The following is a 20,280-nucleotide window of genomic DNA, read 5'->3' on the forward strand; positions in this document are numbered from 1 at the left end:
AACAATGTAATATAAACAACTGGGACAATATCAAACTAAAAATCTTGTGCACAGCAAGGACAGCAACTAAAACAGTTACCCTACTGAATGACAGAAAATATTTGCACACCATTGATCTGATAAGTGACTGATTATCAAGATCTACAAAAGAACTCATACAATGCAGCAAAAAGAAAACCATCCAATCAAAAAATGGGCAGAGCAGCTATAAAGGCATTTCTCCCAAGACATACAGATGGTTAATAGGCTTATCACCATCACTTATCATCAGGGAAATATTCACCATCACTTATCATGAGGGAAATGCAAAGCATAACCACAATGAGGTACCTCATACCTGTGAGAATGGCCAAAATAAAAAAGACCAGAAACAACAAATGCTGGTGAGGTTGTGAGAAAAGAAATCCTCCTACTCTGTTGGTGGGAATGTAGACTGGTCCAGCCCATATGAAAAACAGTATGGAGGCTTCTCAAAAGATTAAAAATGAATCTGCCATAAGGTCAAGCAATTTCACTCCTAGGTATCTACCAGAAGAATATAAAAATACTAAATCAAAGGGAAATTTGCACTCCCATGGTTATAGCAGCACTATTTACAACAGGCAAGATACAGAAACAACCTAAGTGTCTAAAACATAATTCTTCCACCACCACAGTACCTTGTCCCTTGATCTCTTCCCTTCCCCATTTTGACCTCTCCCCCTCCCCCTCTCCCCCCTTCAAAATCATTTATAATCAGGGGAATGCAAATCAAAACCACAATATCATTTATAATCAGGGGACTGCAAATCAAAACAAAGAGATACCACCTCACACAGGTGAAATGGCCCTTATTAAAAAAAAAAAAAAAAAAAAAAAACCCAAAAACTGGATGTGGAGAAAAAGGAACCCACCTACATTGTCGCTGGGAATATGAACTGGTCCAGCAACTATAGAAAGCTGTGTAGCAGATTCTTAAAACACTAAAAATGGGGTGGATCCAGTGATTCCACCCCTGGGATTATCCCGGAAGAACACAAAAACACTAATTCTGAGGGAAGCCTGCAATCTTGTGTTTACTGCAGCACTATTTACAACAGCCAAGATATGGAAATAACCTAAATGCCTCCAAACAGACAAAGGGATCTAGATGTGGTATGTATACACAACACACAAAATGGAATACTACTCAGCAATCAAAAAAGATACCATTTGTGGCTGGAAGGGATTATGCTAAGCAAAATAAATCAGAAGAAAGAAATTTACTGGATGGTCTCACTTATAGGGGGGATATAGGGAAACCAAAGGATCAGGAAAAAGAAAACTTGCCGGCAAACTATATATAGTTCTAAGGCATACTATACTTGTTTTTATCACATATCTATCTGTGCAAGAAAATTAGCAAATTTGGGCAGAGAAAATAACCTGTAGAGATTTTCAAGTCAGCCACCAGATATCAACAGAATATAAGATGTAAGATAATTGTGAAGCACCCTGCATTCTTTGCCTGCCAACATTCTAGCCCCCAGGCTGTTGCAGCTACCTGAAGAAACCAAACCTGTAGCCTAAAGAAACCAGACCCATATTTTCACAATTAAAAAAAAGATAATCCTTATGACTGATTTTATCTCCTAGTTCTTGCCTTTCTCACACACAAAGTATACCTGTACCAGAGATAATGCTCTTGAGTGCAACCATGCATTTCCTATTCTGCAGAGATGTTAGAAAATTACAACATGCTCCAGAAAACAAATGCTTGGTTACTTAGTGATTTTTTTCTATTGGGGAAAAAAAAGGGGGGGGGGCCTCCCTGGTGGTACAGCAGGTTGAGCACCGCTATGAAGCTGTCTGCAGCCTCTGCATCCGGTTTGGTCCCCTCAGGCGAGAATGCCACATGGCACTGCAGACCTCTCCTGTCTCGCCCACTGCTCCCCTCAGCAGTGTATTTTGTCAGTCTGCCTGTTCTGTTCCCTGCGTTCCGTCTCTGGTGAATCCTCTCACCCTCCTGCACATCTGGCCTGTGACCTGGTTCCTGTATAAATAAATCTTTAAAAAAAAAAAAAGGAAAAAAAAAAGTCCACCTAGACTCTAATTGAAAATCAAGTTCTCCTTTCCTCCACTGTGATATTCTTTTTCTTTTAAATTTTTTATTTAAACAAGAACTGGGGTACAGGTCAGAGGTGCGGCAGGGTGAGAGGATTCACCAGAGACAGAGTGGGGAACAGAACAGGCAGACAGACTGAAAGCACAAGATGAGGAGAGCAGTAGGTGAGACAGGAGTGGTCTGCTACGCCATGTGGAAATCTCCCTGGCCCACCGGGAACCGAACCTGTGCTGCAGAGGCTATGGACAGCTTCACAGCGCTGAGCTCAACCCGCTGCGCCACCAGGGAGGCCCTCCATTGTGATTTTCTAAGTCAACATATCCACCAATCATCCTGACTTTTTTGTGCTCTACCTACTTTAAAAACACTCATTAAAATGGTCATCTAAATACAGTTTCTTAAGGTCTGATATACCAAATATGTGTAAGTGACATGACAAGCATATGGGCTCTTGGCAAACAATCACCAGTTGTTACAGGACAAACATAGCTCATGTAGTTTCTTTAATTCATGGTGACTGAAAACATTCAACTTTATGATGCGTTGTATTTATTTGTGAGGTACAGTAGTATAGCTAATGACAGACTTCAGTCTGAAACCTGAAGATCAGTGTCCTGATTTGTAAAGTAAGATACTAGGATAAATAAAGGACTCAACAAATGTTACCAATGATCATCATCATTGTATTGGTGAACTCAGCTTACTTACCACAGCAGGCTCTAGTTGCTATGGGACTCCACATACCTATGCTACTGTTTGTATGCATTTTTCCCCCCATGAAACTTTGTGTTCAAATAATCTTGGGCGATCTATTTTACTGAGATTAACAACACAATGAAGGTGAATGCATTCAAAGCATATGAAGCTCCATTTCCCCAACTCCACTCACTAAAGAAACAGATGTTTACTCTGCTATCAAAAGCAGTCATGTGACAAGAGGAAGACACACTGTAGGCACATCTTTTGCTGTTTAGCACCTAAGTGATAGGTGGCTGATAAACTGCCTATCTGTTACCTCATTCAAACACATAATTGGGTCCTCCCTGGTGTTAAGAGGCAGCCTATGAAGCTGCCTGCAGCCTCCACAGCAGAGTTTGATCTCTGGCCAGGGAGCAACCCACATGGCGCAGCAGACCTCTTCTGGCTCGCCCGCTGCTCCCCTAAGCAGTGTACTTTGGTAAATCTGCCTGTTCTGTTCCCCACTCTGTCTCTGTTGAATCCTCTCACCCCCTATACCTCGGGCCTGTACCCCAGGCTCTTGTATGCATAAATAAATAAATCTTAAAAAAAATCCTGCTGCTAAAAAAACCCCAAGAAACACATAATTTTAATTCCTATCAAATTTTGCCTAATGCAAAAGAAGTGCTGTCTTCACCGGTCCTATGTACAAATGCTTTTTATATTTACTGATAGCATATGTATTGTTAGTTTTGCTGTGTGGTATATAGTTAGATGGATTCATAAAACTTCTGTCAACCATGTTTCTTTACAGACATGATTTTCAATGCTCATCTCCAAAGATTAACCAATGCTTTCTCTTTTCAGAAAGATCAGAATCTAACAGCAAAGTTTAAAAGTCCTCCTATATCATTTGAAATAAATAACACACTGCACACTGCTAATCCTTCTGCAGTTAGGATATATGAGAATGTATTAAGATATTAAAAGCTATGGCAGGGCCTCCCCTGGAGGCGCAGCAGTTGAGCGCTGGGCTGCAAAGCTGCCCGCAGCCTCTGCAGTGCCAGTTCGATCCCCAGCAGCTGCCGCACCCACTGCTCCCCTCAGCAGTGTATTTCGTCAGTCTGCCTGCTCTGTTCCCCATTCTGGCTCTGGTGAATTCTCTCACCCTCCTGTGCTCCTGACTGTACCCAGTGCTTGTATAAATAAATAAATCTTAAAAAAAAAAAAAAGAAAGAAAACTTGGCCAACGCAATGAAAGGGGGAGGATAATAAACACATAAAAAAAAAAACTTTAAAAAAAATATAAAATAAAAGCTATGGCAAAAGTAAAGAATTTTAAAAACAAATGTGTAAGGTTTTTTTAAGTATTCTTTAAAAACATTTTGACTTTTGAAACATATATATATTATACATATTAACAAATAAAATTTAAATTAAAAAAGGAAATTCTAAAATAAAAAAAAAGCAACCCAGGGACCATATGAAACTGGTAGCATAGCCAAATAAAGTATTTCAAGAGACTTCTTAATATACTTTAAGTACTGATTATACATCCTTCATGTAATATAGTCTCAGGACAAAAACAACTGCTAAATCTTAGACTTCACTTGAAGTTTATAGTAGTAGTGTTGGTATGGTAAATTTAAAATGACTTTATGTACTAGGATAAAACAAGTATGTTAACCTTAACAGGCACGACAATTTTCATTTAAGACAAAAGAGACAAATACAGAAGCAAAGAAAAAGTCTGCTATGCTAAATTCCAATTGGATGTATTACTATGAACTTATGATTAAACAAATAAACAACAACAAATTCTTCTCGCTTCTGAGAGAAATCAGAAGCAGTGACACTCCAGAAGAAATGACTATGCCAAACATTCAGATCTTGGTTTCTATTACTATTTTTCAGTAAAAGAACAAAGACTCCTTGGATAAACAGTGAATAAAGAAATCTACAGTGAAGAAAAAGTAACAAGGCAAGTCTGGGTTATCTTATGCCAGAAAGTACTCCAAGACTAAAAGGCAAGCAGAGTGTCAAAAAGACATGGGAGGCAGCCTGAAAGAGTTCCTGGTGTCTAAATTTGGGACAATTTGATCACTCAAAAAAAATGAAGTTAATTATTATTAAAAAATGAGTAAAATGAAACCTGTGAGTTCATGGTGGTATCCACCCTCACAAGAAAAAAAAATCTCATTTGCTACCAGAGGTGCTGTATTTCCTAAATTGTTTAAATATCAATGACAGGGATGAAATTAAGCATTTACTCTGCATAAAAGGAGGAACTTTAGTTACCCCCAGTTAAAGGAAATCTTTCTCACAGAAAATCTCCAATAAAATAACAAACAGTCATCAATCAGTGCTAAAACCACTAAGTGAAAAGGTAGCCAGAAAAAGAATACATCTTGGTAGCAGATAAGGTAGTCATCACTTTAATCAAGTGGTCATAATGGTGTGACAATCTGGTATTATGTACCGCCTATATGATGCAATGACTACACAGCATCACCTATTAAACATTCTTGCCCAAGAAAGTTTTACATTAAGCTAATCAAGCTTTTCTTCAGCTATAACGTCCAGTAACAGGTAATTCAAGGGGACAGAGGAATAAACTAAATGACACTGTAAAGACACAGACAAGTCCAGAAAGTGGCAGCATTCCACAAGACAAATGGTTTAGTTAATTGTCAGGGGAAAAAAAATTAGGTATTTTTGAAAGGCATAAAAGATAAATCAAATGCAATGCATTAATCTTCACTGAAAATAGCTGAGGGGAATGTTTTCTCTGAGACTTTTGAATACTGAGATTTGTATACAGATTAATTTTGAAAGGTGTTGATGATGCTGTGGTAAGAGAATGTCCTTATTTTTAGGAAATTCATGCTGAAATATTTCAATGTCAATCTTGGCAACATACTTTCAAATGGTTACACAAAAAAGGCCACAAGGAGAGAAAAGGGGGGTGACAATATGGCAAAGAAATGAGTCACTGAATAGGGTAGTGGAATCCTGTTTTTCTCAACTTCCTCAAGACATAAATTTTTCATAATAAAGTTTTAATGAAAGGGTACCTGTTCTGAGAGGTACAGTGGAAAGTATATCCAGGTACAAACCTCACCTCTACTACTTACTAGTTGTGTGGCCTAAGGCAAGTTACTTAATATTACTAAGTTTCTGTCCCATCTATAAAACTCAAGTAATAACATCTAAATCATTAGGTTATGAGAATTAAATACCATGTAAAATGCCCTGCAGTGTTTCCGTTTCTTTGTATACAAAATAAGTCCTTCTGGTCTTCATAATTAAGGAATGTAACCATTCTAAAACACAATCGTTTTCACATGCCGTAAGGAAACTACACGAGGCAAAATTAAAAACTAAGGTAAAGTTAAATATTACTAATGCGCTGGCGGGCAACCTGAAGAAATGGAGAAAGTGAACATTTTAATACGATTAAAAAACAAACAAACAAACAAAAACCAACCACCCAGTAATTCAACTGAAACTTCAGTCAAAAAAACATCATAAAAACCTTCACCTGTCCAAATTGGCATCTATCAAATTTTAAACCTTGGATTTTGGTCTTACTCTATAGCCACATAAAACACAAGAAAAAGGCGGTCAAAGGGAATTTTCCCCTAACCTCAACAGATAACCTAGTTGCATGCTGAAAAAATTTAAATGTCTGCCTTCACGCCTGTAAGTTCCAGCCAAGTACACAACCATCGCGCTTTCTTCCACAATTCTCCCGAAGATTCACAGAACTCAGCAGGCTGCAATTTCCTTCCTTCCTTCCCGTCCCAACGCACTTATCCCTTCCCCTGCAGGTAACCCCTGGCTCGGGGTGAGGCCAGCAGAACCTGACTTAAACGGAGCGATCCTCAGGTAGGCAAAATAAAGAGGTGCTCGGATTTTTTTTTTTTTTAAGAAGTGCCATCCTTTTCTTCCCAGTACCAGCAGAGAAAAAGCAGCAGGAGCGAGGGGTGCAGGGTAGGGGGTGCAGGGTGGAGAGTGGGGGGGGAACAGTATGGTCTCAGGCTCCCCGACACCACCAGGTGAGAGGTAACACCTCCGCCTCCTCCGGGCTCGGGTGCAGGGCAAGCGGGCGTGCAAATGACGGGGAGCACCCGGGGAGACCGGGGTGGGGGGGATTTCTCTCGAGCCGCCGGGGCCCAAGGCTCGTCTCCTCCCTGAGGGATTAAATGCCCCGGCGAGGACCCCGTGGGGTGTTCCCCGGCGGCGGATCGGGGTGCCGAGCCCAGGCTTCCCTCGCGTCCAGCGCCCAGCTGGGGGACGCGCGGCGGCAGCCCCTCGGCGGGCGCACCCCGAAGGCACGAGCGGCGCGGAGCGGCCGGCCGCGGCCCCCGCCCGCCCTCCCCCCCTTTACCTGCGGGCGGCGGCGGGGGGCCCGGAGGCCTGCTGCTCCTCCTCCTCCGCCCCGCCAGGCTGAGGCGGCGAGGTGGCGGCGGCGGCGCGACAGCCCGGGGGGAGGGGGCGGAGCGCGCGGCCCGCCGCCTCTCTCCTCCCCCGGGAGGCTGAGGGGACCCTATCTCGGGCCGCCGCGCCCAGGCCCGTGGGCAGCCTGCGGCTGGGGCATGGCGGCGGCCCAGCGGCGTGCCTGCGAGGTGGGAGAGCGCGGGGCGGCAGGAGGGAAGCGCCCGCCGCGCTCGGAGGGGCCGGAGGGGAGGAGCGACGGGGCCCGGGGAGCCGCGCGCGAGCGGCCGTTGGGGGCGGTTGGCCGAGGGCAGGCGGCGGTTTGGGGAGCGCGGCGACGGCTCGCGTTTTCCCGGCGGGGCGGGGTGGGGAAGGGGAAGGGGAGTGAGGGGAGGGGAGGGGGAGGTTGGGAGGGAGCCGCCGCCGCGCGCGTGCGGGCCGGCGCCGCCGCCGTTGCCGCTCCTCTCACTCCAGCCTGTTTGGGGGCACTTTGTTTGTGTCCCACAATGCTCTGCGCGGGCGGCCGGGCTGGGGAAGGGGAGGGGAAGTGGGCGTGGCGAGGCGAGCCCAGGGGGCCGGGCTTGGGCGCGGGGCGGGGGCGGGAACTCGCAAGGTGCGCAAGCGCAGAAGAGCAGGCTCCGGGTCCTCCCATCTTAAACTGTGGGCCACTTGCACGCCCGTGGCTTTTGATGCTGGCTTTGCAGCTTTGCATGTATGAACCCTTGTAGATTTACGTTAATGGCTGCATAAATACAGTCCAGTGTGTCCTTCCTCTAGTGGTCCTCTCGGCTAGGTCCTTGCCTACGCTGACAAAAGCATGGGGGGGGCTAGGTTCATGCTTCTTGAATGTTTTTCTTTGAACCAAAAATGAAAGAACCTGTAAGGTTTTCTCCAGTGGTTTCTATGGCGGGCTGAAACCGGAACACCCGAACCCCTTTTCATGGTGTGGGAGGTTAGCTGCTAGTGAGCCCATTTTTCACAATCGGAAACTGAGGTCTGTGAAGGCATAACCCACTAGACAAGTGGGGGGGCGGTGCAGAAAACCTGGCGTCCACTGCCTTTGCAGATAGCCAATCTCGTTTGGGTATCCCCTGTTCCTACTGCCTTTGCATTCTCTGGCATTCTCTTAGTGCCCTAAAATGGTTCCAGCATTTCCCTGGGCAACCTAGCCGGACATGCAGTTCTGTAATGACTAGAGAAATCAATACCCAATTCCGTCTAGTGGCCCCAACACCGGGACACCTAGCGCTGCCCCAGAAGTAACGTCCTTAAATCTCATTTTATTACACTGTCACTTCCCTGGCCTCCTGGCCAGGTTGTGGGCCACCCAGAGGTGAGCAGTACTACTCTAGGGGTTTTAGAGTTCTTGATCAACTGTAAAATTGTGTAAAATGTTAAAAGGTCCCATGACTCTAAGTCTTGGTTTCCAAGGCTTGGAAGGGTACTCTCAGGACCCAGACCTGGCCCACAAGGTGAGGGGCCTGGGAGGTGGGAGGAGGAACTCATCACTGCAGTGGGAAGTGCATTAGTGGGGAAGCTGGAAGCTAGTCCTTTTGTTACAGGGCAAGGAGAGGGGCACCCCAGACCCCGCAAGCCTGCCTGCTCTAAATAGGTTCTGCCATCTGCCACATCAACACAAAACAAGTGAGACTTTAATGAAAAGGAACTTTAATACAATTAGGAAACAATACTGGAAAGGCAAAGAATATACTTTCTAAATCAAGCACCCAAAGTTACCCGTCCCCTCGTGGGTAAAAGTCCACCCAAACGGGATTGGCCCAGAGCAAGTCCCCAAAGCCTGCCACAAGTCTAAAGCACCTTCCAGTGGGACCCACAGAAAAGGATCAGAAACAATCAGACAAGTCTGGAAGGAAAAGACCAAAAATCAAAATCAAGAAAAGCTGCCATTGTCACCTCCCCCCGGGTCTCTCACATCTGTGTCACCCAGTCCACGACCAAAAGGCAAGTGCAGTCTCTTCGCATGTCTCTGGGCTCCATGTGCCTCCTCCAGGTCTCCTTCTGGCTCTCCATCCTGCTTCCTTCCTTCCTCAGTCTCTTCTGTAGCTTCTTCTCTTTAGCTCCACCTTCCTTTGAGTGGGGCAGGGAACCTGGAAATTCCCCTTTCCTTGGGACCACCCTGTTACATTTGAGTAGCTGGATTGGGGTCCTAGGTCTGCAGACCTAGTGCCTTAGGTACTGTGTATTTGCAATCTTTGTTTTCCCAGCCTCCTGCTTTTAAACTAAAGACTTAGCTCCAAAAGACTTGGTACAAGGAGGGTCTATTTCAGATTGAATTTTCTTTGTAGACACCTGGCAACCTCTTAATATTAATCACCTCCCTGCGAATCAAGCAGCCAAACACTCTAGCACCCTAATCCTGACAATTGAAATCTACTTTAAAAATAAGGGCAGTGAGGGTCTTCCTGGTGGTGCAGCGGGTTGAACGCCGTGCTGTGAAGCTGTCCGCAGCCTCCTTAGCGCTGGTTTGATTCTCAGCCAGCCAGGGAGAATCCCACATGGCGGGGCAGACCTCTCCTATCTCGACCGCTGCTTGGGTCGATCTGCCTGTTCTGCTCCCTGCTCTGTCTCTGGTGAATCCTCTCACCCTCCCACAACTCTGGCCTGTACCCTAGCTCTTATATAAATAAAAATAAATCTCTTTAAAAAAAAAAAAAAGGTCATGTCTTCAAAAAAAAAAAAATAAGGGCAGTGAAAGCAACCTCTATTGTATAGTCTTTTGCAGTTTCCAAATGTATGTTTAATCTTCATGACAACTGTTATACATAGGTTTTATTTCTGATGATGTCATTTTGATAAGATATTGCATTTAGAGAGTGGGGTCCTTGGGTTACCTTGAGAAAAAGATTCGGCAGAGTTACCCTTTCAGTAGCAAGTTTACCCAGAAGACAAAGATGTTTGCACAGACACGGGCAGGTGAAGGCGCCATTTTAAAAGGACAGGTTTATTAGGAAAAGGAGAAAGGAAAAGAGAAGCCCCTACATAGTCACAGGCGGGCAGAGAGCTGCATTTACCAGCGTAGAAATTTACCAATATAGTATTCTTCTGGAGAAGGAGTCATTCCTTGGTGGAATTGTTATCTATTATTAATCACTTCTAGTATGTGACTAGGTTGATTTTTAAGGATTGATGATTCTCTATAATGGCCCTGTCTCCATATACCCACCTCTGGTCTGTGCCTCCTATACTTTCTATAATAGTCTTTAAAAAATTTTTATTTTATTTTATTTTATTTATTTATGCATACAAGAGCTGGGATGTAGGCTAGAGGTGCAGGGGCAGGGGATGTTGAGAGGATTCACCAGAGCCAGAATGGGGTAGCAGAACAGACTGATCTACTGAAACTGAAATACACTGCTGAGGGGAGCAGTGGGTGAGACAGGAGAGGTAAGCTGTGCCATATGTGGGTTAGCCCCCTGGCCGGGGATAGAATTCATGTTGCAGTGGCTGTCCATAGCTTCATAGTGCTGAGACTTAATCCCTTGCCCACCAGGGAGGCCACAATCTGCTTTTTTTATAGTAGTCTATACCTAACGATTTTCATGTCTATGGCCTGTTTAAAAACTGTCTCAGGGACTCCCTGGTGGTGCAAGGGTTAAGCACTTGGTGGTGCAAGGGTTAAGCATTGTACGAAGCAATTTGCAGCCTCTGCAGCATGAGTTCGAACCCCGGCCAGCCAGGGAGCAACCCACATGGCACAGCAGACCTCTCCTGACTCGCCAGCTGCTCCCCTCAGCAGAGTACTTCGGTCGATCTGCCTGTTCTGTTCCCCGCTCTGTCTCTGGTGAGTCCTCTCACCCCCCGTATCTCTGGCCTGTACCCCAGCTCTTGTATGCATAAATAAATAAATCTTAAAAAAAAAAACAAAAAACTGTCTTAATCATTTCCGCCCCCACCTCCAGTTTCTAGTTTTGTGACACCTTCATTTCAAATTTTCTACTCTTAATCTACATCACCACCATCATTCTTATTGTTCCAATTTAGAGGCAAAGAAAGCCAGAGAGATGCAGATTAAGACCCATAAAGTTATGCACTGAGATTTGAAGAAGGGAAAGTATAAGAAGGCTAATACCCTAAAAAAAGAATGGTATCAGTAGAACTAGGCTCAGGAAGGGGCTGGAGCTTAAGGCCCTGATGGGGTGTGTGTTTGACTGCATAAGGTAAAACCTGGAGAATAATTAAGATGGGAATAAATCAGTCAAAGCACATCTTTGGCCATTTAATTGGACAGTCAATAAGAGACCTGTAGGCAAAACTTTAAGTGTTTGCCAAGGGACAAAGTTGTTAGTTCTTGTTCATGGTGGTAAAAAAAAAAAAAAAAATCAGCTTTCCTTAAATTATTCTATTTTCTTCTCTTTTGCCCTCCTTTTGGGTCATTCTATTTTCCACTTTAAAATGGTATCAATTTCTCACCCCATTCTCCCCTCTGGGCTGAAGAATCAATTAACCTAGGAAGGGCTGTTGGGCACTGGAGGACACAGTGCTACATACTGGGAGGGTGCATAAGAATACAAGGATTAGCTCTGTAGAAGTGCTCTTCTCTGTTTTAGCTTTGGGCAAGGTCAATTTCTGTGACTTCTGTACCTCTCACCTCCTTCCTGGGCTCGCTGAGACTTGCCTTTTGGTTGTTGGAATACTTACACCTTTCTTTGAAACTAGGTTATAGTACTTCTGGGAGAATTTTATGAAACCAGAATCCAGCACACAGGTGAAACAAACAAATGTAGACAGTATAAGGAAACTTTAATTATTAACTCAGTGTAGATGATTCTGAGGAATTCAAATTCCAGGCAAATAGGATTTATTTAGCTATGAGCTGTTTGGAGGGCCAAGATCTTGGCAAAAAAAAAAGGGGGGGGGATTTTCTTGTAGGAGAGAATTAGACCTGAATGGGTACTTGGTTATTTAGTCCACAGTTTATTTCAGAGCAAAATTGCTTGGCACTCAATAGAAAGCCCAACTTGAATAATTGTAATGGAGGAAAACTCATTACTGCATAAGTCATCCTTACTCCCTTATTAGATGGTTCCAATTATATTGAACAAAATTAATCTTGCTGCCCACACTGAACCTTGCACCTCTTTTAGTATTCCCGTTTCATCATCCACCCCATTGATGAAGTCATCTTTGCTACTTCACTATTCTATTCCATTTTAATACCATCCATCAACAATTCCTGCTGAATTTGTCCATTCTCATTGACACCATTCATTGTAATGTAAGACACCAATAGCTTACACTTGAAGAATTTTAATATCATTTATCTGGTTTCTCAAACACACTTTCTGCATTCTCTACATGGTAGCTAAAGTTATAATGCACAGCGACTTTATTGCACAACAGTAGCTTCCTATTGTTCTTAGGATAAAGTTCCAAATCTTTAGAATGCCTTTCACAACACTGCACAGTCTGGGCCCTTTCACTGACTCCAGCTTCATTTCTCATATTCCTCAAGAAACATGCCAGTTGCAGGATTTTTTATTTTTACATCTCCTAAAATGTTACTCTTTCCTCCAATGAAAGCATTGTTCCCTCTGTTGTAGAGCAACCCCGATACAAAACGGGGTGCCTGACTGTGGGTCCTCACCCGCGCGCTTAAAAGGACTTATCAATGCTCTACTGCAGGCACATGTGAAAGGTTAATAAAAGGTTTATTTACAACGGAAAGGGAAATGAGGAAATGTACAGCTCTGGGAGAAAAGTGGGAGACAAAGTTTTAAATGGTCCTACCCAATCCGCGATCAGGAATCCCAAAATGGCGCTCTCAGAGTTGGCCGCCAGCCAGGAGCGGTGAAGCCAGGAGGCGAGCGATCGTGAGCCAGAGAGCGAGCAAGGCCCACGTGTTTGGTTTTTATATCCAACCTGGCTGCCCAACTCCACCCTCAGGTCCCAGCCACCCTCCCCTTGGTGGTGATGGGATTTGTCTTTCCCAATGTCCTGATGGCTTTAGTCTGGAGTGGGTGGAGTCCACAAAGCCTGTATGAGATTATCTCAGGACATCCTTTCCCCCTAACACCTCTTTGTAGAAATACTTCATTCCTTAATTAATTTCTCTAAATCTTCAGCTTTCTTTACTACGGTGAACTTTATTGAGATATAATTCACATACCCTAGAATTCATCTATTTACCATGTACAATTCCCTGGTTTTTAGTATATTCACAATTATGCAACCATCACTACAATCATTTTTTAATATTCTCATCGGCCCACAAAGAAGCTCTATTAGCAGTCACATCATTTCCTCCCAACTACTCAGCCCTGGACAACCAATAATCTATCTACTTTCTGTCTCTACATTTGGCTACTTCTGGATATTTCATATAAATGAAATTCAGATCTCTTTGACCACCACTCATTCAAGACTGCCTCCTTGATTATGTAAGATTTCATGGTATATATTCTTAGAATATATATATGAGTATATATATGAAATTCCCTAACATTCTTCTCATTACCAGTGTAATTCATTCTTGTCATTCACTACTATAATGCCAGAACCTAGCACAGTGTCTAGCATATAATAGATAGTTGAGAAATGTCGAGTGAATGAATGAATGAATGAATGAGTGTGGAGGCCAATTTTATCAGTTAGTAGAATGACAACTTCAGGAAAGAAGCTTGTACCTCAATTTCTTACCCATTTTTTCTAAGCAAGTTGACAGAATATCCATAATCACAAGTCCATCATTTTTATTTTTGAAAATTCTAGATCTTTAAGATACAACAATTGAAATGCAACTTATATTTAGAAGAGGAATGATGGCATAATTTTTTCCTTTCATTTGAGAGGACAATGATGTGATCTCACTGTTTGTGTCTGCCCTCAGCCCTACCTCCCTTCCACACTATTTTTCTTCCCCTCACAGGATTTACAGCCAAACTTCTCAAAACTATGGTATGTGTTCACTATTCTTTGTTCTTGTACTTCTTTCTTTACTTCTCATCCCCTCTAATTTGATTTTTCTCTTCATTCTGATATAGGACAGGGAGAGGGGCACTCCAGACCCTGCAAACCTGCCTGCTCTAAATAGGTTCTGCCATCTGCCGCATCAACACAAAACATATGAGACTTTAATGAAAAGGAACTTTAATACAATTAGGAAACAATACAGGAAAGGCAAAGAATATACTTTCTAAATCAAGCACCCAAAGTTACCCATCCCCTCGTGGGTAAAAGTCCACCCTAGCAGGATTGGCCCAGAGCAAGTCCCAAAAACCTGCCACAAGTCTACAGCACCTTCCAGTGGGACCCACAGAAAAGAATCAGAAACAAAGTCTGGAAGGAAAAGAGCAAAATCAAAATCAAGACAAAAACTGCCACTGTCACCTTCCCAGGAGTCTCACCCACATCTGTGTCACCCAGTCCATGACCAAATGGCAAGCGCAGTTTCTTCACGTGTCTCTCTGCTCCATGTGCCTCCTCCAGGTCTCCTTCTGGCTCCTCATCCTGCTTCCTTCCTTCCTCAGTCTCCTCTGCAGCTTCTTCTCTCCCTGCTCAGCTCCACTCCTTTTGGGTGGAGGCAGGAAACCTGGAACCTCCCCTTTCCTGGGGACCACCCTGTTACAATTCCACCAAAATGTATCTCCTTGAAGTCATCAATTATTTCTATGCTATTAATATAAAGGACATTTTCACCCTCATCTTGCAGAACCATTGAGCAGCATTTGGTCTTGCTGAACACACCCTCCAACCTGGAGCACTCTCTTCCTCCTCATTGCTGACATTTTCAATGTGCATCCAAGGTTGAGAACTAGTGTTTATATTATCTTCCTAGGCCAGTGATTCACAAAATGTGATTCCCAGAACTACAACATCAGTATCACCTGTAACATTGTTAGAAATATGAATTCTTAAGTCATAGCTAGACCTGCTGAATCAGAAACTCTAGGGTTGGGACACAGTGATCTGTGTCTGAGTATACTTTACAGGTAATTGAGATCGGAGCTCAAGTCTGAGAGCAATGCTCCAGCAGTCCCATCCACTCATGTACGCTCTATGAGTGATTGAGTCCTAATGTGTGTTACTATCCCAGGTATCTCTGCCCAGCTCCATATCTGCCTAACAGCCAACTAGTTCCACTTTGCTAGGTTGAGAGACACCCTAGATGCAACGAGCCTGAAATAGATGAATGACTTTCTATAAACATGGCTCTTGCTCATTGTTTTCTAGATCACCAAAGGGTACCATTTTAGATCTAGGCACAAAAATCAGAAACCTAGAATCACCCCTCACTTATACTCTCCTTGCTAAATAATCAATTTTGCTTTCTGAATATCCTTTCTAAAAAAATCCACCCCTTGGGCCTCCCTGGTGGTGCAAGGGGTTAAGAGGCAACCTGTGAAGCTGTCCGCAGCCACTGCAGCACAAATTTGATCCCCTGCAGGCCAGGGAGCAACCACATGGCGCAGAAGACCTCTCCTGCCTGGCCTGCTGCTCTCATCAGCAGTGTATTTCAGTTGATCTGCCTGTTCTGCTCCCCATTCTGTCTCTGGTGAATCCTCTCACCCCCCTCTCCACACCTCTGGCCTATACCCCGGTTCTTGTATGCATAAAATAAATAAATCTTTTTAAAAAATCCACCTCTTTTATTGTGGAAATTCTAAACATATACAAAGTAGAAGAGATATGAGGAAGGTAATCATGTCTTATCACCCAAGCCCTGAAATCCAACAAGTGACCAGTGCTGCTTCACACACACCCTTTCCACTTCAGGCACAAAATTACTGTCAGCTGGAGAGGGATAGAGTAAGGGTGAATAGATTCACCACAAACACTTTCTTACCATTTTGAAGATAGCTCTTTACTTGGTCAGGATTTATTTGGTGGCTCTAAATCTTGAACTATTTCCCAGAACTCTAGTAAGATTGGTTCTGTCCAATATTTTTGAAAAAAATTTCTGTGGGGAAATCAAAGTTTGGAGCTTTCTAATCTGACATTTTGCTGATGTCTTCTTCAACATAGTTCTGCCTTTACTTGGACTTTCACCAGAGGGCATCAGAGGGGACTTGGCACATCACTAAAAGTATGTGCAGTCACCAAAAAAGGGTGGGAACAAAGATAATCATAGCCATTCTAACAGATCTTGGAAAGGAAACTTCTTTGGGGAGTTACAATTTTATAGATGAGGAATCCAGAAGAATATTGGATGACATTTGAGAACAGATAAGCTTATACAATGAAGTTGTAGGGCCTCCTGGTGTCCTAGGGGTTAAGTCTCAGGACTATCACAGCAACAGCCTGAGTTTGATCCCTGGCTAGGGAGCTGACCCACATGGTGCAGCAGACCTCTCTTGTCTCGCCTACTACTCCCTTTAGCGATTTATTTCAGCAGATCTGCCTATTCTGTTCCCTACTCTGTCTCTGGTGAATTCTCTCACCCCCCACACCTCTGGCCTACACCCCAGTTCTTATAAGCAAAAGCAAATAAATAACAATCCTTTAAAAAAAAAAACAAAAAAAACAATGAAGTTGTGCCCAGGTAATAAATTACTCAGGGAGCTGATGCTTGTTGACAGAATGGGACAGCTGCGGTTACATGCTACAAATTGTTGGGTCTGATTTCTAGATGCAGATCCATTCCAGCTCCTGAAGGATCTCGAGTAATGCCAATAATGACCAAGTAGAAGAATATGTGAAAAGTATGAGATGGTTGATTCTTCTATTCATTCCTGGTTGTAGTTGTCATAGCAGCCTATTCCAACCCTGACTATGATTCACAGCTTTATCAAGTCTTACGTGGGGAGCAACACCTTTGTTAGTTGTCTCCTCTCTCCATTTCTCCATTTGAATACTCCCTGTCCCCGGTCAGGAGTACCCTGCCTCTCCTCTCAGTTTTCTTTTCTGACAATTTATCTTCCCTTTGCCTCCTACTTCCTCGGTGAAAATATTCTTCAAGGAAATAATCTGCTAAATGAATTCACATCAGTTTATACATGGCTAATAAAACTTGAGTGTAAACCCTCCCAGGTGCTATTTGCATTTTGGCAAAATTTTACATGTCAAGCTAAAACAAGATATTTCTGATTGTGAAACTCCAAGTATTAGCTATTCCATAGGAAAGAGAACTTTTAGAGGACCTGGTACAACTCAGAATATTTCTGTTTTCCAGATACACTCTACTCCTAATAGTAAGTATGAGGAAATTCTAAATCATAAAATAGTTTTAGAAACCCAAGTTTCTCCCACTAATATGAGAAGGAGCTCAGGCACTAATTTGAGTGACATCATTGGGTAATGACATTTTACACCTTAGCAGCCAAAGACACCAAGGATAAAAACAAGACTTGACTGCACTGAGAAGTCAGGTTAGGGAGAGTTTCACCTTGCTATGGAAAAAGAAAGGCTGATAAGCAGGAATAGGGCAGTTTTAATTTAGGATCTTGGCTATGTTAGAGGATAATAACCAACATTTATACCTTTACATGGTTTTTCTTCTTAGTCATTAGCAAAAAATCTTCTTTAGGATGCAGTGCACAAAGTTGGGTGCTACCAGTGCTGGAAGGAGGGGGTACCAGAAAACAATAGCTAAGAGTGGGAAACATGGTATTACTGTGATTAAATTTAACCTCTCTCAGCCTGTTTCTTCCTCTGCAGTGTGGAAACACTAGGTATTGAAGGGAGTTTTGTTTATTATAAATTTTGATAAACCTCATAAAACAAGGTTTTTTTTGATATTTAAAGAGCAGGTTTATTAGAAAAGGGATAGGATAGTAAGAAACATTTGCATAGACACAAGCAGGCAGGAAGAGCTGCCCGGGAAGGGACAGGTTTGTTGAGAGAGCTGCCTCCGCTGAGGGGTCAGTGCCGAGAAGCCCCAGCATGGGACAGGTCACGGGCAGGCAGGAGGCTGCTGCCCTGTCGAGGGAGAGAGTTGGTGAAAGGAAGCACCTGCATAGTCACAGGTGGGCAACACCTGCATAGTCACAGATGGGCAGACCCAGTGCTGTGGTTGTTGTTTCTTTTTTTTTTTTTTATAAGAAAGTGATCGGGGCCTCTCTGGTGGCACAAGGTTTGAGACGCAGCCTGTGCGGGGCTGTCCGCAGACACTGCAGCATGAGTTCTATTCCCAGCCAGCCAGGGAGCAGCCCACATGGCGTAGTAGACCTCTCCTGACTTGCCCCTCTGCTCCCCTCAGCAGTGTGCTTTGGTCGGTCTGCCTGTTCTGTTCCCTGTGCTGGCTCTGGTGAATCCTCTCACCGCTCTCCCCCCGCCAATGCCTGTGGCCTGTACCCCAGCTCTTGTATGCATGAATAGATAAATCTTTAAAAAAAAAAAAAAAAGTGGTCAGCTTTTGTTTTTGGATGTCCAAGGGGCATTGTCTTTGGGGGAAAAGTCTGGATCCAAAGATCCAAAGGATGCTTTCAGAGCTTTCCAGCTCTCCATTTCTTAGCTCTGCTTGTATTTGTTAGGTTTTATGCTCAGAGAGTTTTAATTTATGTGTTAGTTAAGAAGATGTAAGAACTTACTTCCCAGCTTAGCAATTCCAACAGAAGACCTCATTCAAATATCACACCAAGGGAAGATGATATTGCTTTGTTCAGGTCAGATGTCTAAACCCTAGCTGATCAATGTGAGGTGGGATTTATTTTGATTGGCCAGCTTGGGTCTTATGAACAGCACAGTGATTTGGCTGGTATAGTAGAATTGAGTGCTTCTCCAGAGTCATATTGCATGGAGGAGAAATTCCCTGAAGGATACAGGAGGCAGATGATGGGAAAGAATGCAGGGCATAAAAAGAATACAGCTATTATAATCTACAAACCTACTGTTACAGATTAAAGAATCAAATGAGCAGACACAGGGAAGCTATTTACTACCTACAACCATAATTCAAACTTATTCAAATAATGACAAATGTCATTGTTATTAAAATCAAGAAAGCTCTATCATATAAAGATGACTTTACAAATTAGTGGGGAAAGTTATATCATTTGACAACTGGTTGGGATAACTGGACAGGCCTTGGGGAGCGGGGAATGAAAGTTGAAAGCCCCTACCTCCCATCCTATACTAGGATCTGCTCCAAATGGATTAAAAATGTAAATTTAAAAATAAAACTATAAAAGTCTTAGGAAAAAACATGAGTAAATCCTTTTATAATATTTCAATGGGGAGGGTCTTCTAATCATTATTCAAAATTTTGAATTCATAAGGAATATGGCTAATAAATATGACATATCTAAGTCACACTTTTATATGATGAAAGGCATCATTTGAAAGAAAGTCATAAGACAAAACACAATCAGAATGAAAGGCAGTGGTATGTAGGGGCTGGACTGTATTGGCTCATAGGAGCTGATTATTAAATTTTCAGGAATTTTGCAAGTTGTTTGTCAAACATAGCTATTATTTAAAAATGACATTATATAAACTTATAATTAATTGAATAAAGTGTATTACAAACAAAGGTAATAAATACTCAAAGTCCATCACTTTCTAATAGTTTAATTTCATTTTACTGTCATCCATACTCTCAAGATTATTTACATCTATTGTATCAGTATCATGGAGAAATCATATAATGGTCTGCCACTGCACTTCTCTTTTGTGATGTGCCACTGCACATCACATTTAGTGATGTCATGTTGGTATCTTGAAATTGGCTGTGGTGGAGATATTTACATCATGGAAATTGGCAAATACTATAAATCAGGGTTTATTTTCCGCAAAGACTATAATAATATTAACTAACACACCATTTGCACTGGAAAAAATTTCGCAACTCACATGACAGAGAAAGGTTGATTCTCTCCATATATTAATATGATGTGAGCCTGTAAGTCAAGTATAAAAAGACTGCTAACATAATAGAAACATAAGAAAGAGAGGAAGTGTACATTCATAGAAATAGAGGAACTCCATCACAACAAGTGAAAAGCAAATTAAAACCTTACTGAAATATTATTTTTTTTGCCCATTGCTTTTATATAATTTCAAGTTAGAAAAAAACTCATGGCAAAACTGTGGGGAAACAAGTATTTATACATTCCTGGTGAGAATATAAATTTTATATAGCTCTATTAGAAGGCAAGTTGGTTATATATATATATTTACCAACACAT

General features: G+C 42.7%; 1 protein-coding gene across 2 annotated transcripts in view; it reads right to left on the reverse strand.

The window, feature by feature from the left end:
• Positions 1 to 7,474, reverse strand: part of ZBTB44 (zinc finger and BTB domain containing 44) — a 54,898-nt gene extending 47,424 nt beyond the window's left edge. Inside the window, exon 1 of one of the 2 annotated variants that reach the window (XM_037505643.2) lies at positions 7,152 to 7,474. The gene's annotated coding sequence lies outside the window, so the exon portion shown is untranslated. The remainder of the gene's footprint in view (positions 1 to 7,151) is intronic. The other variant, XM_037505642.2, reaches the window with a different exon arrangement.
• Between the last annotated feature and the right edge of the window lie 12,806 nt (positions 7,475 to 20,280).

This window comes from Talpa occidentalis, unplaced genomic scaffold, assembly GCF_014898055.3.
Source record: "Talpa occidentalis isolate TD23 unplaced genomic scaffold, MPIMG_talOcc4v2.1 talOcc4.12, whole genome shotgun sequence".
Lineage (NCBI taxonomy): Eukaryota > Metazoa > Chordata > Mammalia > Eulipotyphla > Talpidae > Talpa > Talpa occidentalis.